This window comes from Leptonotus elevatus, chromosome 4 (genome assembly GCF_054856555.1).
Source record: "Leptonotus elevatus isolate MCC_2025b chromosome 4, RoL_Lele_1.0, whole genome shotgun sequence".
In the NCBI taxonomy this organism is placed as follows: Eukaryota; Metazoa; Chordata; class Actinopteri; order Syngnathiformes; family Syngnathidae; genus Leptonotus; species Leptonotus elevatus.
Genome location: NC_141242.1, coordinates 19522877 through 19543373, shown reverse-complemented (window position 1 = coordinate 19543373; position 20497 = coordinate 19522877). Strand labels below are relative to the sequence as shown.

General features: G+C 41.9%; 1 protein-coding gene across 4 annotated transcripts in view; it reads right to left on the bottom strand.

Moving 5' to 3' along the window:
• Window positions 1-20497, bottom strand: part of hipk2 (homeodomain interacting protein kinase 2) — a 78640-nt gene that overhangs the window by 26618 nt on the left and 31525 nt on the right. The window lies entirely within an intron of this gene.

Sequence of the window (20497 nt, the reverse complement as noted above, 5' to 3'; positions counted from 1 at the left end):
TTACTTTTTTCTCATTGTATTAAATGTGATCACATTAGATGGAATTGGTGCTACCATAATAGAACTCTTCTGTGACTGACAAATATATAAAAAACTCACACACACAAGTGTGACAGGAGCGCCAGCCATGCAAAAAGCGTATTTTCACACTTAATGTGAGCTTGTCGAGAGACGCCAAGTTTACTAAGTAAAAATTCAAATCAAGAGAACGGAGCTGTCCATGACTAAAGAGCAATATTCCCAAAAATACAAACTTTCAGCATCATCTTTGATCAAACGTACACATATTAGATTTTGCATTTTTACGTGTTTATTATTTTATTGTAACATAATTACTAAGCATCCATATTAGTACTACAGTAATCACAAAGCTCAACTGGTGGCCAGGCATTAATAATAGGAAGGATCTAGACAAACCAGATGCAAGCACGGGCAGAGCATGCAAACTCCCCGCAGAGCTGGTCCAAAAGAGAATCAAACTCAGACCTCCTGAATGTGAGGCAGAACTGCTAACCACTTCTCCACTCTAAGCCCAACTCAAATATTATCTCGAGCATGCACTGAGATTTATTTCATCTTTTAGTTGGCCCCAATAGTGTTTGAATATGTTTGTGTCAATTCCTCTCATGGGCTTTTCCCAGTACACACATACATACGTGGTGCGCAAAAATCACTAGAAGACATAAATATCTATGATTAGATGAAACAGGAGTACTGTATATTGAACAGGAGTCCTGAACAATTTCCAAATTCCAATTAACATGGCGTTATGTCCAAATGGATAATTGAGGGGATTCTTGTGAAAACATTAAATAATATAAAAATATTAGACTTATGCAGCCAACCTGAAACACTTTCAAGATGTTCTCAGACTCCCTCTCGGTCGGAGTGGATGTTTAAGTGAAAATGTCATATCTCTTTGCCATTTGTGATTTGGTTCCCAAAAGATAGAAGCAAGCAGTTGATATTTATCATTCTGGACTGTTTAACACAAATATCCTTAATTATTCAAACCATGTTAAAAAGGGAACCAAAGAATGTAGAAAACATTGGCGGTAATCATACTGGACTTCAGAGGCGCGCATAGGAATGTGGTCCAAAGTCAAATGAATATACAGTAACCTAAAGAAAGCAAGTTTCAAGTACATTTCAAATGGTATAGGGGCCCTTGCTAAATTACATTGAGCTTAAGATAATGTATATGCAAATCAAAATAAAGCAAAAGGGGGGGGGGGAGTTTGAAGAGAGGCAAGTTATTTGGCAATATTGGAAAAAAAGGTCCAGCAAGCAATTGCAACACCATTTCACAAAGATACAGACACCTTCACACATAAAAGGCCCAGAGACATCAATGAAAGAGCTTCCGCAGAGGCATAAAGCAGGTGAGACCAGCAGTGACAGAGAAGGCTTGTTTAAATCTGAGATGGACACCAGCATGATTAATCCGTAATAGCCTGTTAGACTGGAAAACTGGCCACTGTTTCGCTGTGGTGGATGGCACTGCACGCATATGGCTCTTTGATTGTTTCATGGCATAAGATTTTTCACTCACAAACTCATGTTGGACAAAGGCTGCTCTAGATATACAAATGTAGAGGATGCATGCACACAAAGCAGCTTTAACTCTCATATGTAATTGAGCTGAGGTGTGACAGTAGTGGGTATTATGTTTGACGTCAAAGGCATTGAAGCTAGCTACCATAAATAAATGGAACATTAGGAAGTGATTAGTGCTTCAGCTTTAGTAAAATGCTTCCATGCACATACAGAATGTGTAGTAGAGCTTCAAGGCTACAAGAGCTCTGCACTTGTGCGTGTGATGGTGAAATGTGTCACGTTGACGTTATGCTTGGGCCCATTTCAGCTGGAACCTTCCTAGGTTATTCTCTAATGCAGAGACCATTTGAATGGCTACGCTGCACATGTCTGCTCATGACGGAAGCTCCTCTAGTTCAGCAAAACGCAATGATTAAGAGAACGAAATAGAACAAGAGAGAGCGGGTGCGGAAAAAAGATTGTTGCTCATAATATCAAGCTACAAGTGTAAATTGACATCTGATGCAGACCTTGCACTGGAACCAACAGCTTTCCTACTTTCAGTACAAGTGGTTAATAATTCATGCACAGTCTGTTAGAGGTAGATGCCAAACAACAAACTGAACCTAAATTCAGGGCCTCTAATATCTTTTAAAGTAACAAAAATGGACAAAAAGCCTCGTCTAAGCCAACACATTGTCTGTCAGTGCATTTTCACCTGGCAAGAAGCAATACTGAAGCGTTTGGATACAATAGCTGATAAAAGTGACATTTAGCTGACACTGATGCTTCATCACCATGTAATCTGCACCACTTTTGATTCATCTCCAGATGGCATCACACAGTACCTTTCTTTGGGATAGCTCAGACCTTGTGCAAACTTTTGGTCAGGGTCTTTCTTCGGATTTTAACATGCCTTGACAAATCCTTAGTGTTTAGGTTTGAGGCACAGGGCTCACAAAAGAAAGAGTGCATGGAAAAGGCTGCATGCTCACATCCTCCCAGCTGGCTTGGTCATTGATAAGACCGAGTTCCTTAGGGAGTCAGAGATGGCACCAGCCATGAATGAACCCTTTCTTAGCTGCCTCACCCATCCCCACCGTTAATCCAGCAAACCCCTATACGTCCCTGTTTCTACCTCACCCCCTCCCTCCATAGAACCCCTCTGCCAGCTAAACCCCCTTTCAAACTAGGGCATAGAGGGCCAGACTATCCCTTCAAACCCGCCTCTCTGCCCTCTGCTCTGCTGAACCGTGCATGTGCTTGGCTGGCCTGCCAGCCCACACACACACACGCGCATTTACACACATGCAGACACACAGCTGACTTCACAGGCTGTGTGCATGTCAGGATGTATCCATCAGGCTGACCTTCCTTTAGCTTGGGTCCAGACGGGAGACTGATGGATCCCTTTACACACATACAGTATAAATTCACAATCACACATGCACACACACAGACAAGGCAGACAATCTATGGTAATGGTTTAGATCTCTTTCGTTTCAGCTTTAAAGACTTCATCATTGGTTCTAATGTAACTATGTTTTATTCAAATAGCCAGTCAGGCAATTATAAGTGAGCAGCGTGTATACTGGATGTAAATAACATCAACGGAGCGAGAGACAGCTAGCCACCGGTAACAAGAAAAAGCACTTCATGGGAAAAGAGGCCATCATTAACTGTCCTCTCGAGTATTTGCTTTCTTCTTTCCCTTTCCTCCCCTCGCTTTGACTCCTACCCTCGCTCCATCCAGTGCTTTCCCCTGCCTAATGGAACAAGCTTGGGTCTGTGCTATGAATGGCTTCCTGGCTCTCACTGGGTATTCATCTACATATTCATGCCCCCGAAGGTTCCTTCGCAGTCTTACTGAATGCACACCATGGAGAAAGACTTTTTCTAGCTATCCTACATGGTGGTGGCGGACTGTGAAATCAATGTTGGGCCCTCCATCCCCTGCTGCGCACCTGTGGCTTCTAGAAACCCAACAGACATGCTTCTGCTCCCACTCTTTCCAACTGCTCCACCTGCTCTCATCACTCCAGCAATTGCAGTAGAAATTGTTTACGTGCCAGACATTAGATGCAGGGATCATGTAAATGCACATTTATGCAGGCAATTTCCATTCTGAGCATCTGCTCCAGGTGGCTGAAGGGGGTGATGTGGGGAAGGCTAAGTCTGGACAAGGCCAACTTTTTCACAGAGAGACCTTGAGAAATGTTGCCTGACTCTCTAAAGCAGGGGCGACCCTCCCGATGCTCAAGGTCCTGAAAACAAGTCCTCGCTCTCCTTTTTACTTTCCTCACTCTGAGAAAACGGAAAAGTAAGAGTGCTGACAAGGCAGCCGTTGCTTTACCTGTAAAAGTACAAGCAGTCCCAGTGGAGTATGCAATGCATTACAACAAGTCAAGTCAGAGCATAGGAAGAAAAGGGAGGAGAGTGAGGGATAGGCACATCGCATTAAATATGCAGCTGTCATGAAATAGCAGGCTAATTGCGAGAGGACTTGAAAAAGTATAATTGCAGATGTGTCAACTGTTCAAAAGAAACAGTTAATACCTCTAATATATCATTATAGGATGATGTAAACTATGAATTACTGAGCTCACATGCTTTCATTGGTTGAGGCAACACAGCCTGACGTACAGTCCAGCTGCTATGGAGAACAGTCAATTACTGAAAGACTTCTTTCCTCTCTCCTCTTTCATGTATTTAACATAATGAGCTATTTATCATTCAGAGTCACCACCTGCCGTACAAACTGAAGATCTCTTGTCAGTGTAGCCACTAGGAGATGGACTTGCTCTTAAAAATCCAGATTCGCTAATTATACCAATGTCAGCAAACCCATTTCCGGTTGGATTTGTAACTTAATATGAGCTATGTCTGGGAAGGGGGGGGGGGGGGGGTTACATATTTCTCAGGAAATAAATACAATTGAGAATATGTTTTGTGGACTAAACTTTTGGGAATTAAACCAACTAGAACTGGTAATGGATGCAGTACACATCACATTCATTTTAAAATTATAGGTGGGGACTAACTTGCTCGCTCAATCACTTTTCAAAGGATTTGTGATCGGTTAATGATGGCAATGTGTCACAGAGTGATGCTTGAGAGCAGATGTAGGGAACACAGAGAGAACGCCTCCAGCCTTTTGCAACACTATTATGTTAGTGGACTGACTGTCAGACAGTATTAGCCCAGTCTGTACTGGCCAGACATTGACCAAACCCGGAGGCATGTGTCCAGCTTTGTCATACTTTTGTCTGCATACAGCCATGCTTCTGTGGACTCAAGATCAGAAATGTATATCAATGATATTTAAAAGTACAGTAGAGTGATATATTTTTGGGGAAGTGTTGAATGAACACTTTTGATGCTACAAAATGATGGCCGTGCCCACTTCACACGGTCATTATTCACGGTCAAAGAGTCTGGAGGAAATATGCAGGGCCACTAAACGAGCAGAGTAAAGCCAAACTAAAAAGCGGGAATGCAAACAGATGATAACGCATCCCTACAAGCAGTCAGTCAACCAGCTTAACCAGCTGGTGTGCCTGTCAGCAAGGCTGGGATGCATCACCAAAGCAGGCGGTGGGAGGAGGGGGCATCTTGGGCAGCGAGACAGCAGGATGCACTGCAGAGATGGCACAGGAGGTCAAGTCAGGCAGATGGAATTTTGCTAAACTGAGGCCTTGATCACTTCGGAAAATTGACGTGTATGATGACACATTTGGCTCCACCTCCCACACATCATCAAAAGTCAAATAAACAAAAACAGCATCACACAAAAAAACACACACATTTAGGCAAGACAGTACAGACATTTGACAAATCTGGAAAATACACTCTCTGGCTTGTAATGTTGGGACAAGTAGCTATTATAAATGCAGGAGGTGAAAATATGATCAAACCTTTGCAACTATAGCACACTGGATTGGTGCTGCTCACCGCGCTCCCTTAGGGGATGGGTCAAATGCAGAGAACGACTTTCGCCCCACTTAGATGGGTGAGACAATCAATGGTACTCTTTTTTGTCAGCCTCTAACACAGATTAACCAATATCTTGGTCAGAATGACCAATTTGTATCGGTTTGTATCGGTTGGCCCAATCACACAGCTAGATTGGTCAAATTTAACCTCTTTTTTGTTTTGTTTGACCAATACGTTTTTAGGGTGCAGCTCCCTTTTATGCAGTTGAGGACAAGGCTCTCATGTTTTTCCACACCAAACGTATCCATACAGAACTTTTACAAATTGATCCCACAAAGTCAGAAGCATAGAAAGTAAGAGATGAAGATTAATTTCTAAATTTATAGACTACACCTTAAATCAAAATGCACTGCCAAAGCATCTCAGACAAAGTGGGGCAGGCATTTAAAAAAGTCTAAACAAACTCAAATCACTTGCTTTGTATACCCCCCCCCCCCCCCCCTCAGCTTAGATGCATTAGTGGGATTTCTGTCTAGTTCATTTCTGCCAGACTGAAACAGGTTGGGAGGGCGAAAAAAACATGTTACTGCATCAATATATCCAATTCTATTGATTTAGAGAGCCCAAGAAAGAGCAAGTGATACCAGAGTGGGGGCAGTCAGCTTTGATTGTGTGCTACAGACCCAGTGGAGACTGTATGCACACATCGAAAAAAATAAACATTGACACTGAAATGTAGAACAATAAAGAAAATAGGCTACCTTAGATGAATATATATATATTTTTTTACAAATATTGCACTCCAACAAATATTAACACATACAACCACATATGTTTAGTGGCAGTGTAAAATGAGATGTCTTTTACCTCCTCATAATGTTCTTTTCCACCTGTTTGGACAAAGCTTGAATGGCTGTTTGTGATAATTTTTTTTAGGCAATTCATATTGCCTATCAAAAGATTGCAGCATTTGTTTAAACACTGCTTTCTCAACAGTTTTGAATGTATGCATCTCTTTCACTAATGCTGTCTGTGAGCGAGCGTCATTTTATGCTGTCACGTTTCTATTTGCACTGATGGGCAAAGGCATCCTAAAAATGCAAGCTGCCGCAAAATGGAGGGCCTCCGTGTCCCGCTGCGTTTTTATTTTTTACCATCTGACGAAATTGAGTGTGGTGGTTGTGTATTAAATGTACTTTGAGGTTTTTTTGTGATGCGACTTTCTTCATACAAATGCAACATATCGGCTCATTGATGTGAGCGGGCTCTTGTTCATCTGGCTTGAACCCAAAATGTTTCCACACGGCTGCTGTGGCATTAGGCTTTGGAACTAATTCTGTTAATGCTGATGAAGTTTCTGTAATTGTACAACTACTTCTGTTGGAAAACATAAGATTCCGTACAGTAATTGATTCTCTCCCTGCTTCATCGCTGTTCAAACGTCCGTCCGTGTGTGTGTGTGCGCGTGTGTGTGTGTGTGTGTCCAGCCTCCCATAGAGGCAAGCAAGTTGACTGACATGAGAGGGAAAGAAGCAGTTTGACTGGATGTTGATGGCGTATGCAAACATGCACCCGTGAACAATTGATCAAGTTTGGGGAAAAACAACAACAAAACCAACACAAATATAGTCATTATCGTGACAGCCTCACTACTTTCTAATACAGGTGAGGAAAGACATTTCTGACTATCCCCCAATTATTTTAACACGCTGTTCCTTCCTCCTAGTCACAAAGGGCAGTAACACCATCTCCTTCCTAATCAGGTCGACTATAGTGTGTGACATGAAATCTTGTGTTTGAAGGCTTCAAGACAAAGCTTTCCAGGTCACCGCGATCTGTAACTAAAGGTAACCCAGGCCGGAGAGTTCTGCTCCTCATTTTTACTCCACGCACAGCACATTGTTCGCAGCACAGCGGCAGCGTACGCAAGCAATCACACACACACATATGTCCTTCAGCACGTCCTTTGGCTGAGGTGCAACTTCTGCTGATCATAAGGCCTTCTTTCCTTCAGATTCATGTCCCTCTGCCTGCTGTTTCTTCACACAGATACTGCTGCATTCTTCTCTGACAAGAATTAGAAATATCATCACGTAGAGAAACAACAACAGGATTATTAAGGCTTTATGAGAGAATTTGATCAAGCAGACAGGCAGGCGCCTTTCCTCACAGCCTGATCAGAAGACTACGGTATCGTAAAGAGTGTGTTTAAAAATATGAAAATATGCTCAATAGATCAGTTATAATTTAGCAGAAACCTTTTCAAATGATGCAACAAAGTCTGAGATATTCTTTTAAAAAAACGGTCTTTTTCTGTTGTAACGTGCAATAATAAAATGATTTGTCTTGAAAACCATCAGTCACACTGACAGCTAATTCATGTGGCCCAGAAACGGTGTGATGTGGTTGTTTGAAGGCATACAGTTAATTAAACAGCGCTCAGTGATAGCACCCCCACAATGTATTTTTCATTGATTTTATTACAAGCACAGATTATTTTCTATAAGGCCTTACTTAGCATGACAAACAATGAAAGCACAATCAGCATTTATCATGCTGTCGTCATTTGAAGGAAAATAATGTCCGAGAGACAGCGTTGGTACTGTGACAGCAATTTCAAACAAAATTCCAACTGGAGTCTGTTGTGCGTATTTTATTAAATCGCATCAATATGCCTGGGTTAAAATTTTATTTATGTTAGCGGTGTCTGTTAGCTAACATGTCACATCTTTATTTATAATATGTTTACCATGCCTCTTTAAATGTTTTTAGCTACTCTCACCACTCTGTCTGTATGTCCGTCCGTCCGTACGTTTAAAGAGTGTAGAACTGAATGTATGTACTGAATAATTTATAATTGTAAAGACAATTGTGGTAAGTGTTGCAGTAGTTGACAATTTAGCTGATGACAATATCTCATCAGATAATTGTCTACCGTCTAGGAATAGGAACACTGATTGTTTTAATTTTGCTTATATTAATTATGCCCTAAGATTGGCTGGCGAGGAGATGAGGGTGTTACAAAATTACACGACATTATTAAATATACGCTATAAAATGTTTAACATAGGTAATCACTCCTCACTCAAAGCTTTCTTAGAGGTGAAGATGCATACCTACGCAGCATAAATCTCAGCACAGTCCATTCAAAATAGAGGAATGAGTAAACTCACTTTAAGTAACAGTAGGTTACAATTTAGATTTTTATCATTTCCCCCATTTTGTTTAAGTGATTACACGTTCCAAAAGTAAACACATGCAACACTAGGACATATTATTTTGTAACTGTTAGAGTTTTGTCTTGACTTACTTTGACAAGAGGGAACATTTTCACAATCTACAGACATTCTTGTTGTGGATGAGGAACTTTGTACAGTTTAAGTTACATGCACATACTTTTGTGCAAGAGAGCTATACGAGCAGCGCTCATCATGAATTATAAACAAGAGCTAAACATTCACCATTCCAAAAGGTGGGAAATCAAAACACACTGTAGACTGGGGACTTTGCTATCTCTTTTGTGTTTGTCTCCCTTTTCTTCCCTTCAGTGTGTGAGCAGTGGAGGGTGCTGCTGGATGAATTCCAAAAGGACACAGTGTGAAATGAGCACAGCTTTGACCTTACACACCCCAAGCACAGCCACTGAGATCACTTCTCCCAGTCACGCTGGGCAACATTGGCTGGGGGAAAAGAAGTAGGACCAATGGGGATTCAAGTGGCGGGAAAAGGAGCGGGAGGAAGGGGAGGGGGTTGAGACAGCAAACAGGGAGGGTGAGGGAGTGGTGCCTCAACTGCACCATGCACTTTAACCGACCCTTTGCCTAAAACTGCATGGGAAATCTTAGGAACAAACACTGTCATCTCCTTCTCACAAAGCTCCTCTCAACCAAGTGCACATGTGACCAGTGATTTAGGGAATCTACTCATATTAGCAAAAGAGTGTGCTTTCAAACAGGAAACAAGTCGCAATGTTATTTCTTTCAGTGAGTTGCGGAGTCATTGACGGGGTAGCCAAAAGAGGGCCACACCAGCACCTAGAAGACACAGGCATAACACTTGAGCATTTCCACACATTATAAATCTGTTTCCTCTCTTTTAATAAGTACACATGGATACGCATGGGCACACCCACCTCACAGACATCACCGCTAACAGCTGCATCCCCGAGGCCTTTGCTATCTCCAGCCCAAACACACACTCGCATCAGCCACATTCCACAGTCCTCACGGGCCCCGAAGGCAGCTTTGCAGCTGGGCATCCAGTGGGCTGCTGCGGCTCTTTATACCCGTTTAAATCCCTGTCCCCCTCCTCATCGTTATTGTGCACACCTCAAAGCAGGACAAATTATTCTCGCCACCTGCTTAATGAGTCAAAAATGTTAAATTACAGAATTCAAATGACAGAAATCATAAAAAAAAATGACTGATGAACCTACAATATGTTTCCTCCCCTAAAAATGCTAAAAAATAAATAAAAAAAGTTTAAACATTGAAAACAATTGTTTGTTTTTAAACCCACAAACAGGTGCCGAATACAGAGTGTACTGTAGTAGGGAAAACATGTTTATTATAATTTACCCATAAAATAAGTGAATTTTGTTTTGTGGGGGGTTTGGCCACCAGTTTGCCTATCCTGCAGTAGATGAATGTGTTCAAAATGACGAGTGTTATCAGTGTACTTAGAAATACCCATATGTGCATTATGGAGAGAATTGTGAATTTGATAAATGGAGAGAACCTGAACCCACACAAATAACCAGTGCTACATTTCAACATTTGAATGTCAACACGTGTGCAGACGCCTGTGTATTTGAGTTCATTCATGCACATCTGCAAATAGCGATGGCTACGTTTCATCATTTTTGCAAATGCCAAGCCAATCTAACTGCATACATCTCGGGCCATTTCCATATCTGTAAATAGAGACAGCCCGTCTGCCATTAAAGAATCTCCTCCATTGTGCCTAGAGAGCCAAGTAAATGTGCACATTGCATCTCTGATGAGCTGACACAGAAAACTAAATCTATCAAGTGGAGCCGGCAATGGAAGAGATGGCAAATATGTGTGCAGATGGACGCACATTGTTGTCGACAAACACACAAACACACAACCAGTGCGTAAAGTTCACCACTCTTCTGAAACAGACCTGTGACACAAAAACCTCGGCGGCATGCAATCTTAAACCTCCGCATATCCCTTGAAATGAAGCACAGCCCCCAAACAGCTTCCGGGTGCTCGATGTGCCACATTCAATTAGTTCCACAAAGAGAGTCCTCCTCCACCAAAAAGGAAGATGGGAACTCATTACTGAATTCCTCTCTAGTATCTGCTTTGAAATATAGATCAGGAGGCTATGTTGGACTGTTGGGACCCTGGATGCACCGTCTCGAACTGTGCCAGTCAAGATGAGCTCCGTCTCGTAGATTAGATTCCTCTCAGGTTTATCCACTCAAACAGCTTACTCTATATCTCACCATTAGCGACCCTTCCTGTTGTTTGCTTTCTTCCGCCATTCCCCCTCTTTTAAACAGCCCTCAAGACATGCTGTAGCTCTCAGCAGTAATAACCAACACAAAAAATCTGATGAAAGCAGATTAGGGAAAGTGTGAATATAATATTTAACTCATTGACATAGAGGTAGGTTTATATATAGCAGAGTAATTACCGATATGAGTGTTATGTTCCTTTCCGTGATTCTGATAAAGTAGGTAATTAAAATAGATTAATTTTACACTTAAGATACCCACTTGCATTCTGCATTTCCTCAAATAGTTGCCAAGGGTGTTCATTTACTCAACTGCAGGTGTTTATTTTTTACAAATGGTTGTTAGACACACTTGTCCATTGATTGGCAGATGTAAATTTCTGTCATAGTAGGATTTGAATGTGCAGTTGTCTATTCTCGTTTCAGATGGCCATTTATTCTTCATGGTGGTCCGGAATAGACTGGGGGTGGGGGTGGGTGTGGGGGTGGGGGGTATTGTCTCGGGAAATTATTAATTGATGGAGAGGGGACAGGAAGTGGTTAAACATATTTGATGTCAGGGGGCGGGGGTATGACAACAACGCTTAGCTTGGTAGGGGGACAAGAAAAAAGCCTCACCATCGCATATCATACATTAATTGCCTTGACAGTGAAGCTGAGTAACAAAAGTTAGATGATACCAGATTTATCTTTCCAAAGTTTACTACTTTACGTGGCTAATGCAATGCATCAGTCATGCTGATTTGACACATCGTTTACGCACTCTAAAAATGCAAACTGAATCAGGGTGTATCATACCGAACCTGTGCTCACTGGAATCAAACAAATCTCTACCACTCAGAGGTGACAAGGTAATAAGCATGTATCGCTTGATATTATTTTTCCTGAGGAAAAAGGGATTTGCTTAAGTAGACAATCCACTAACTATTGTTGTAATTTGATGCATTTTGTCATTGGGATTCATGCAATGGTAACTGACAAATATCGTGAAATCTCAACAAAGGGATCGAGTGGTGGCAAGCTTAGCATTTTTATGTGGAGCCACTGCGGTCAAACAGTCAAGGTGAATCCATCCTCTTATCGTCTGAATGCAGTGAAAAGAACAAGCTGCCACAATACAAGTTGAGCGGGCTAATGATTTCACTTCAGAAACAAACACAACATACCCACCATCATCTCGCTGTTTATCCTTTGACTGATCTTGTCATTAACCACACACAGACATCCATACTAATGTGCCCCATCCAAAATACTGCTCAGGCGGAGTGTGGAGCGGGGTCTCGGCTTGAAGCTGTGTTAACTAGAGCCCATTGTCTGAAGCGAGAAAATGAGTCACAAGACACACAAGTGCCAGACAGAGGATAAAAGTTCACTTGCCACATCACTGGTGGTGATTGTCTAGCAATGGTGGAAAGAGGGCGTGGCTGTCAGAACAATAACAGAAAAGTCTTGATACTCCCTGATTTGCTCATTACTGTATGCAAATCCAAACAATCACAGGAAATGCCTGGGCCTTGGCACCAACTAATTGCTGCAACAATAAGCAGGGAGCGCTTCCTTTGAGCACAGAAGCAAATTAAACATTAGTTCGGAGTTTTTTTTCCCCCCCCTCCGCAACCAAGGGATGTTCTAATTACCCAGAAAACAGCACATCAGCACTTTGCACACCGTGTGACCCACTCTCAGGCAGAGGAAAACAAATGCTTTTCATATTCTTGGAGCAAAGCGCGTGTGTAGGTGGACCAAAAGGGATGGGGGCAGTCAAGGGCATGGAGAAGGATGAGAGCAGAAAGCAAGAGTTGGGGGAGGACAGAGATGGAGAGGCACGCGAGAGATAATGTAAGGGGGGAAAGGTGGGGAAGTCTTGCCACGCTAAGCACTTCATGCTGATAGCAAGACATCAAAATGTACACCCACTATTAGCATATTGACCCCACCACACTCCTCTGCCCTCTCCCCTTCATTTTTAGCAGACGGTGCATTGGGCAAGAGAAACATAAACCAAGGAAATGAAATAAGAACAATGAAGCCTTTGCAAATGTGCACGGCCAAAATATCACTTCATTAATGTGGGTCGGTGCAGTCGAGCATGCGTGCAGGCGAAACAAACAAGGCAGCGGCGCAACACTCCGAGCATGACGAGACGTCCTTGGGTCCACTCTCTGGAGGGGCAAGACAGACCCTGAGCCAGTCAGGAGGACAGACAACAACCCTGGAGCGATGTGACGCGTCCTGGATGACTGCTGGGCTTGATGCGTGATCTACTGTATGTCTGACGGCAGTCGCAGGGCTGGACACATTCACCCAGTCACTCTAACCTAAATGTTCATTCAAAGGGCCCCGTCTCTCCCCGCAGCCAGACCCTGTCTCTATCTGTCGGTCCATTTCTTTCCATTTTGTCTGTCTTTCTGCTGGGCTATGTGAGCCTTTGTGAATATGTCTGGTTGTTTGTAGGTCAGATAGGTCCGCCTTGTAGCACACCGCATGGCTGTGTGAACACATACGAGTCACTGGCCATGTCCTGGAAATCTAATCACCCAGCACAGTTGAATGTTTGTGTTTGTCCACACAGATGTGAATACAGCTGTGCAAACAGCCTCTAATGTCAACATAAATTCACAAGATTTTAGTAGAGTATATAGTTCGACGTTTAATGTTATAAGGACATCCCACTGCACACTCTCATCCTCCTCTTTTTCGAATCAGTTAATTATGCATAATCCAAAACGGGGGAAAAATGGCTCCAATATTTTCAAATGAAGAAATATTCAGAATGTCATACGCAAACATGTATTAAATGCTTTACTTTATTGCATGTAGTTATGTTTTCTCTTAGCTCTTTTAGTCTAATGCAGGGGTAGGCAACCCTGGTCCTAGAGAGCCGCAGTCCTGAAACTTGAATTAGTTTCTATTGTAGACTAAGCACGTGTTTGTTTTGTGCTGGAACCATAAGTAATCATCATCAGCACATGGCTCACAATATTGAATTTTTAAAGTCAATGTTCTAAGGGCTAAACATTGCTGCAGAGTGTAACGTTTATTTTAACTGGCATCCTGCTGTCCTCATCAGTGATTTGTCTCCCTTGTGTGGGCTTGAGTAGATGAAGTGAGGAGACAAACTTGACTGGACTGTTTCTTTCCTCAGTGGAAAAGCATCTCAACAGGGTCCACTATTGACCATATCCACCATTGGGGGGGAGAGGGCCAATGTAACACAGAGCAGGGGACCATTTTGGGCCACTTAACTATAATCAGTAAATGCACCTCGGTCGCAATTAGTGCGGGGCCAGCCACCCTGTAAGCGCTCGCTTAGCTCTCAGCTCTGTCTGTGTTTTATTGTGCTCCAGGGGGAACCCTGTAATGCAAATAGCACTTGTCATACCCCAGCTTAACAACAATGGTGTCCGCGTTTTGCATTGGTTTCAAATAGCACAACTCGTTTCAACAATTTTAACCTTTTTATGAGAGTTTATAACACACTCAACTGCCTCGCGGTTGATATGAGAATCAAAAGTCTGGTCTGCATCTTTAAACCTTAACTGATTAGCTACATCAGATGTGCTTCACAGCACCGAAAGGCAAGTGCGGTGATTGATTTGAGCCCACGTGTGCTTATGGACTATCATTTTTCTAAGAGACATTTTTAATGTGCACAATGCCAGAGGAATGTAAACTTAACAGCGTGAAGCATTAGTTATTTCCAAGACAATACGTGTGAGAGTGTTATTTGTGAATAAAACTAGAATGAACACAGACCTACACCAAACAAAAGTAACAGATTTGGTGGATTCAAATGTGTATCAGTTAAGAAATATGAGAAGTGCTGCTCACAAACAAAGAATGTGTCAAAGTAACATCGTTGGTGGAGGTAATTTGGAGAGATGTCCACTTGTCCACTATGCATGTGACTTAAACTCATACAGCATAAAGCAGGTGTCACCCACTTGGTTGAAAGTGAGTGCTACTTCCTGGTTACTAATTAATGTGAAAGGCTACCAGTTAGATACGCACTCCTGAAATAAAAAAATATATTCATAATTAATGTTATTGATCTATGTGTAGACATTGATTATGTCAAAGATTTCTGTGTGAAGTGTTTATATTTTCAAAAGCTCACTTCTGAGGCATTCCGAGGGAATCACAATGTCCCATCACTGGTTAACTGTTTTATGAGCAAGTCCACAGGCTACTCATGTGGTCCAATATATCACGTGTACTGTGACAATTGTCCTTATTCGCTCTAAAGCTCCACCCACCTGGTCAATAGCACCAACTAAACTTGGCATATTCAGGGTTAGAATCTCAGCTTTAGCCTTTCTGTTTCGAGTTTGCTTGTCCTCATTGTGCTTGCCTGTGGTAACCTCCCAAAGTCATGTATGCTATCTTAGCCGAATACTGTAATGTAAATCACATGTATGATTCTGTGTCAACCTGTGATTGACAATGATCTGTCCAGGATGCACAACGTCTCTCATTTTAAGTTAGCTGGGATAGACTCGGAGAAGAAACTGATAGATGGATAAAGACTACACGATTAAAGAGATAGGTCTGCAGTTGTATAAATGTATAAACGAGAACTCCAAAAATAAATTGTTTATCCCCCATTGAAATTCTCAGCAGTTTTAGAGGTCAAAGCACAGAGACAGAAATGGAGGCATAGAGCGAAGGACAGCCTCGAGATAGAAAGGATGGGATGGAAAAAATAAATAAGCAAAGTGGCAAAAAAAGAGGACAAAAGTCAGGGGGTCACTAATGAAAGTTCCCTGCTGCTCTCGGAGCAGTGCGGCACACAAGGCCAGGGACTGGGTATACTCAACGGACCATCTCGCTGCCTCTTTCCCCTCACAAACACTCAGAAAGAGAGAAGGAGAACACTTATAAATCACATCTCAAAATGGGACGCCTTATCTCAAGCTTCATTGTCACCATGGCGACAGCCTGAACAGACTTTTTATGCTCCTCCGGCCTCTCTATGGGTGTTATATCAAGAATTTGGCTTGAATATTGAGCCAAGATAGGAGAAGAGAACAAGCGTCATAAAAATGTCCCCCTTTGTATATTTTCCAACAACAAGGTCAAGCCATGATAAGAATAAAATTTGAGGTCAATTCTGGATTTAAAAAGAAGGGAACGTTTCTGTGCAGTTAAGCCAAGACTCGACAAATCATATTTTGCATTATTTTTTTTTTTACCTGCCAGGGTTGGAGAAACCCACAATGTACACACAGCTGGTAACTGCAGATGAATAGCAATTTGGCTATCTTTGTGTAACCGAGAGCTTCAGTTGAACCACAGGCTCCAGCGGAACAAAGGACAGAGGAAGCCAGCAATATGTGATCGGGTGTGGAGAAAAAGCAAGAGAGGTGAGGGAGTGGGATTATGAGGGGTGGTGGGGGCCGAACACATGCCGTTTGGGCCCACCTGGGCAAACAATAACCTCAGAGAGACCAGAGTGTGGCCCAAGCAAACAATAGTCAGTGGCGGTTGGCGGTCGCATCTTGACGTCTCCATTCCAGTTCAGGTGTTGCAACTTTAACAACTGTGAAACGCTGGTTGCCGTAGCAACGGTCACCAACCGTTTCACTTGAAAACTTCCTGACGTGTTTAATAAAGGGATGCATTTCTTTAATTGGGTGTAAATAAAATGCAGATACATAAGTTACAGTATGTGAAACACTTACAAGGCCAATGGTGATGAATACAACTATTAGACTTAAATTCAATTCTTCATCAAAAAAGCTTGCTGGATACCCCCTTGATGATTTGTGTCAAGAATTGAGCATAGCTTTTGTATCATTCAGAGCACTTCCAAGCAAACTCCACTTCACAGAAGTGAAATATGAGTGTGGGTGAGTGTGCTATAAATGTTTCTTGTGTATGCGCAGTAACGAGTGCTCCAGTCGCGTTTGCTGTAAATCCTAAAATGAATCAGAGGAACAGAGGCAGAAATACAAACTATTCTCATCTAGCTAGGTATAAAGGACAGCGGCGTCTTTGTTTGATGACATATAGTTTAAGGCTGTAATGAAAGACGGCGTGTGGAATGTTACCGTGTTTTCACGGGTGATGTAAGCTACACTATGTTCACGCCAACATGGCTCAGTGGGATGACATGTTCTCTGTGTTCAAGGACTGTGGCCAACCTGGCGCCGTAATAAATGATTTCAAGCTATATCCTGGAGCTTCAGCAGCATATGTGCGAGTTCATTTCCAATACAATGCATATGGGTCGATAAAGCAGGGCAATTATGGTCTGTGGACGGGAATACTGAAGTTGTGTGTAACGTTGTACAGGACCATAAAGCTTTTATACTTTGTCTACAGGATTTCTACTTTGTATTCTTTGTGTGGTCTTCTGTAGGTTGATATCCAGCTTAATGCTCAATGGTTTGCCACAACAAGCTGAATTTGAGAGATGTTATGACGCACACGTAATAAAACACTGGGATTAGTGCTAAAAAGTCAATAGCCTGGCACACAGAGACATGACATTACTTTGCATTTGTCTGTTTTGAAATGTGGCAATGTTGATTTTAGCAATAAAAGAGGAATTTCCTCTCAAGTCTGCTGTTTGGCTGCTTCTCTGCAGTGGTTATTTCAAAAGGAACACATTTCACCATAAAACACCCTTTGCCCTATTCAGAATACTAACCTGTTTAATATTTAACCAGAATCCAACACAAGAGTAATTATTTTTCCAAACAAATTACGTCTCCAGCCGAAACCGACTTATTCCCATACGTCCACTGTCACTCGGAGTTATTAGTCATTTTAAATTATTTATCGAGCCAACGCAAGATAGGTTTGGTTTCAGAGCCATTTTATGAATGGTTCTTCTCCAACACCATCAAGACAGCCTGCCCTATCCCAGAAAAGCAATTTATATGAAAAGCTGCTCTGGCATGAGTTCACGAGGTAAAAATAACACATACAAAAACAAACAAATCAAATAAATGACTATGCTTACGTACTGTGTATCTTTAATGACAAAAGATGGATTTCATTTTGGTTTATTGCCATCTTGACTACAAATATAAACTCTTAACATTACAATGCGTCTTACTCTTCATGCTTCAAAGCTGTGTGCCATAATTGTCAGGCACATTTTCAGGCTTGATGAGTGTTGCTGAAAATAGCCCCCACTGACAATGGAAGGTGCAACGTTTTTAGAGAGGGTGACAACAGCCACCCTCAATTTGAGCTGTGGGCTGTACTACAGCTTCTATCAAATCAACATATGATATTTAAATGTATTAGAGAGGTGGGACATAAAAAGGAACCATCAAAGCATGTTATTATGATGGGGTAAGAAGGTGTTTAAACAAAACACACAGCAAAAGAGGGGAGGACGTCATTAAAGCTTCATTTTGCCGGTTGCATTTTAGCCAAAAACAGTCATCCAGTTTGCTTAAAACTATCTTTGTGTTTATCTGTGTTGTTTTTCCGTAAATCACTGGTAGAGTACTGCAACATGCTGCTTGCTGCCTTTCGTGCAGACGACGCGGATCAATTCTGGGCCAGCGTCCAATACCCAGTCAATGCCAGTCCCAAGTAAGGATAAGGGTGGGATTGTGTCAGGAAGGGCATCTGATGTAAAAAAAAGAAAGAAAGAAGAAGAATGCAAATGTCGCAAGGTAGCGCAGATCTGTCAAGTATGAACACTTATTAGGCCCCCACCGACTAGGAAAAAAAATACTGCTAGAATTACAGTACAAAAATTAGGCTATAATATGTTAAAACAAGACAAAACAAAGACAAAAAAAAAAATTCTGACAAAACATTACTACAGTAAACAAAATCAAGTTATACTACACTACAGTAGTACAAGTTTCGCAAACTCAAATTAAGATGAACTACACACAACCAGAAGCATTTTTTTAAATAATTTAATGAGGTCAATAAAGTTACAGTGCTGTTCTCTCTCTCTTTAATTAAAGAACAAGAGAGAGAGAGAGATATTTACCTGGGCATTTTCAAATCACTACAATTGCAACACTTTTCCAAAATATATTTTACCGACTCCACACATGCAGTATTCTTGCAAACCCCCCCCCCCCCCCCCCAAAAAAAATAGCACACCTCTAAACATTACAAATTGTAATATGAAGATGTATTTACCAATATTGTAATTATAAGATGTTGGTCTAATACTTTGAATACACACACACAGACAGCATCCCAACTAAAAACAATCTTTGATGGTATTAGTTCTCTCTTGTCTCCACCTTGAATTCGTTGGCATAAAATTATTTTTTGTATCTTGAGCAAGCCTTCTCCCTCTTCTTTCCCGCATATTTTCCATCCTGATTTTTAAATATTCATGCAAGTGGATGGAGGTGGCGAAGATGGGAAAAGAAGAGAAGCAAGGGGTTACCGGTACCCCGTTTCTGGAGGCTCCCTTCAGACGTATGGCGGTTATCCTCGTATGGCGGAGAAAGGGTCAGCAGGACGCCTAATGATTTATTTAGACCCAAGGGCGCTAGTGCCAGTCAGCAATTGATGACAGCCAACCCGCCTACACTTGATTCCAGAAAAAAAAGATAAATGCATCAAACGTGCAACCTCTGCTGTGAGAAATTTCACCCAAACAATCAGCCTTAAAACGAAAATAAATTGCAATGCGTTTTTTTGTGGCTAGACATTTTAATGTGCGTTTTTTATTCACGGAATGCTATCAAGCCTGTTCAGACACCAGTAAGGCTGAACGAGGTCACACTGGTGTGCCCGCACCGCAAAAGCTGAGGTGAGCCAATCAATATAGCGCAGAGCGACTGCAGCCTCCCGTGGGCGGCTCGCTGAGTTTTATCAAGGCGTCTTAATTTCCTTCGGCCTAATGACCTGGGGAATGTATGGAAATTGAACTGGGAGGGGAGAACAAAGACGAGTAGCATGATGGAACAATGTGGAAACTCACCAACCTCTGGTACAGTACATCTACAGTATATAGTAGGCTACACTATTTATACAGTAGGATCAGCATATTGGTGTTTATTGATCCGATGGAGCAAATGTTTCATTATTTGGTTTGAATGACTGCCAGAAGCCGACAACTGTGTACGTTCTGCTTCATATGCTTTACTACCGTTAGGTTAATTAGCCTAGCTGCTACATGTCTGCTGCTTGCTGGTTGCTCTGTGGAGACACATGCAATAGCTGCCCAGAGGCACATTACAAATGAAAGAGGTTATTAAGATTCTGTCATGCATACTAAGGCGTTATGACTGTCATGAAGAAAGCACAGCGGTGAATACGGCAAGCCTTAATGATCATTTTAGTGGTCTGGAGGTTGTATGCCAGTTAGCAGTGGCCTACTCGAGCCAGGAGACGCACCTGTTTGTTTTATGTTACAATTTGTATTACATATTAAATAGAAAGTGGAGATTCATTTGCAGACCCTATTGGGGAGTGTGTGGTGGTCATGACTAGCAGGTGCGGCACAAAAGATTGAATTATGAATTTGGCATAACAATAATTAGCCTGACCATGTGACGTCGCGTGACCAGGAAAAAGAAACAGTAAGTAAAAAGTAAAATAAACTGTTACT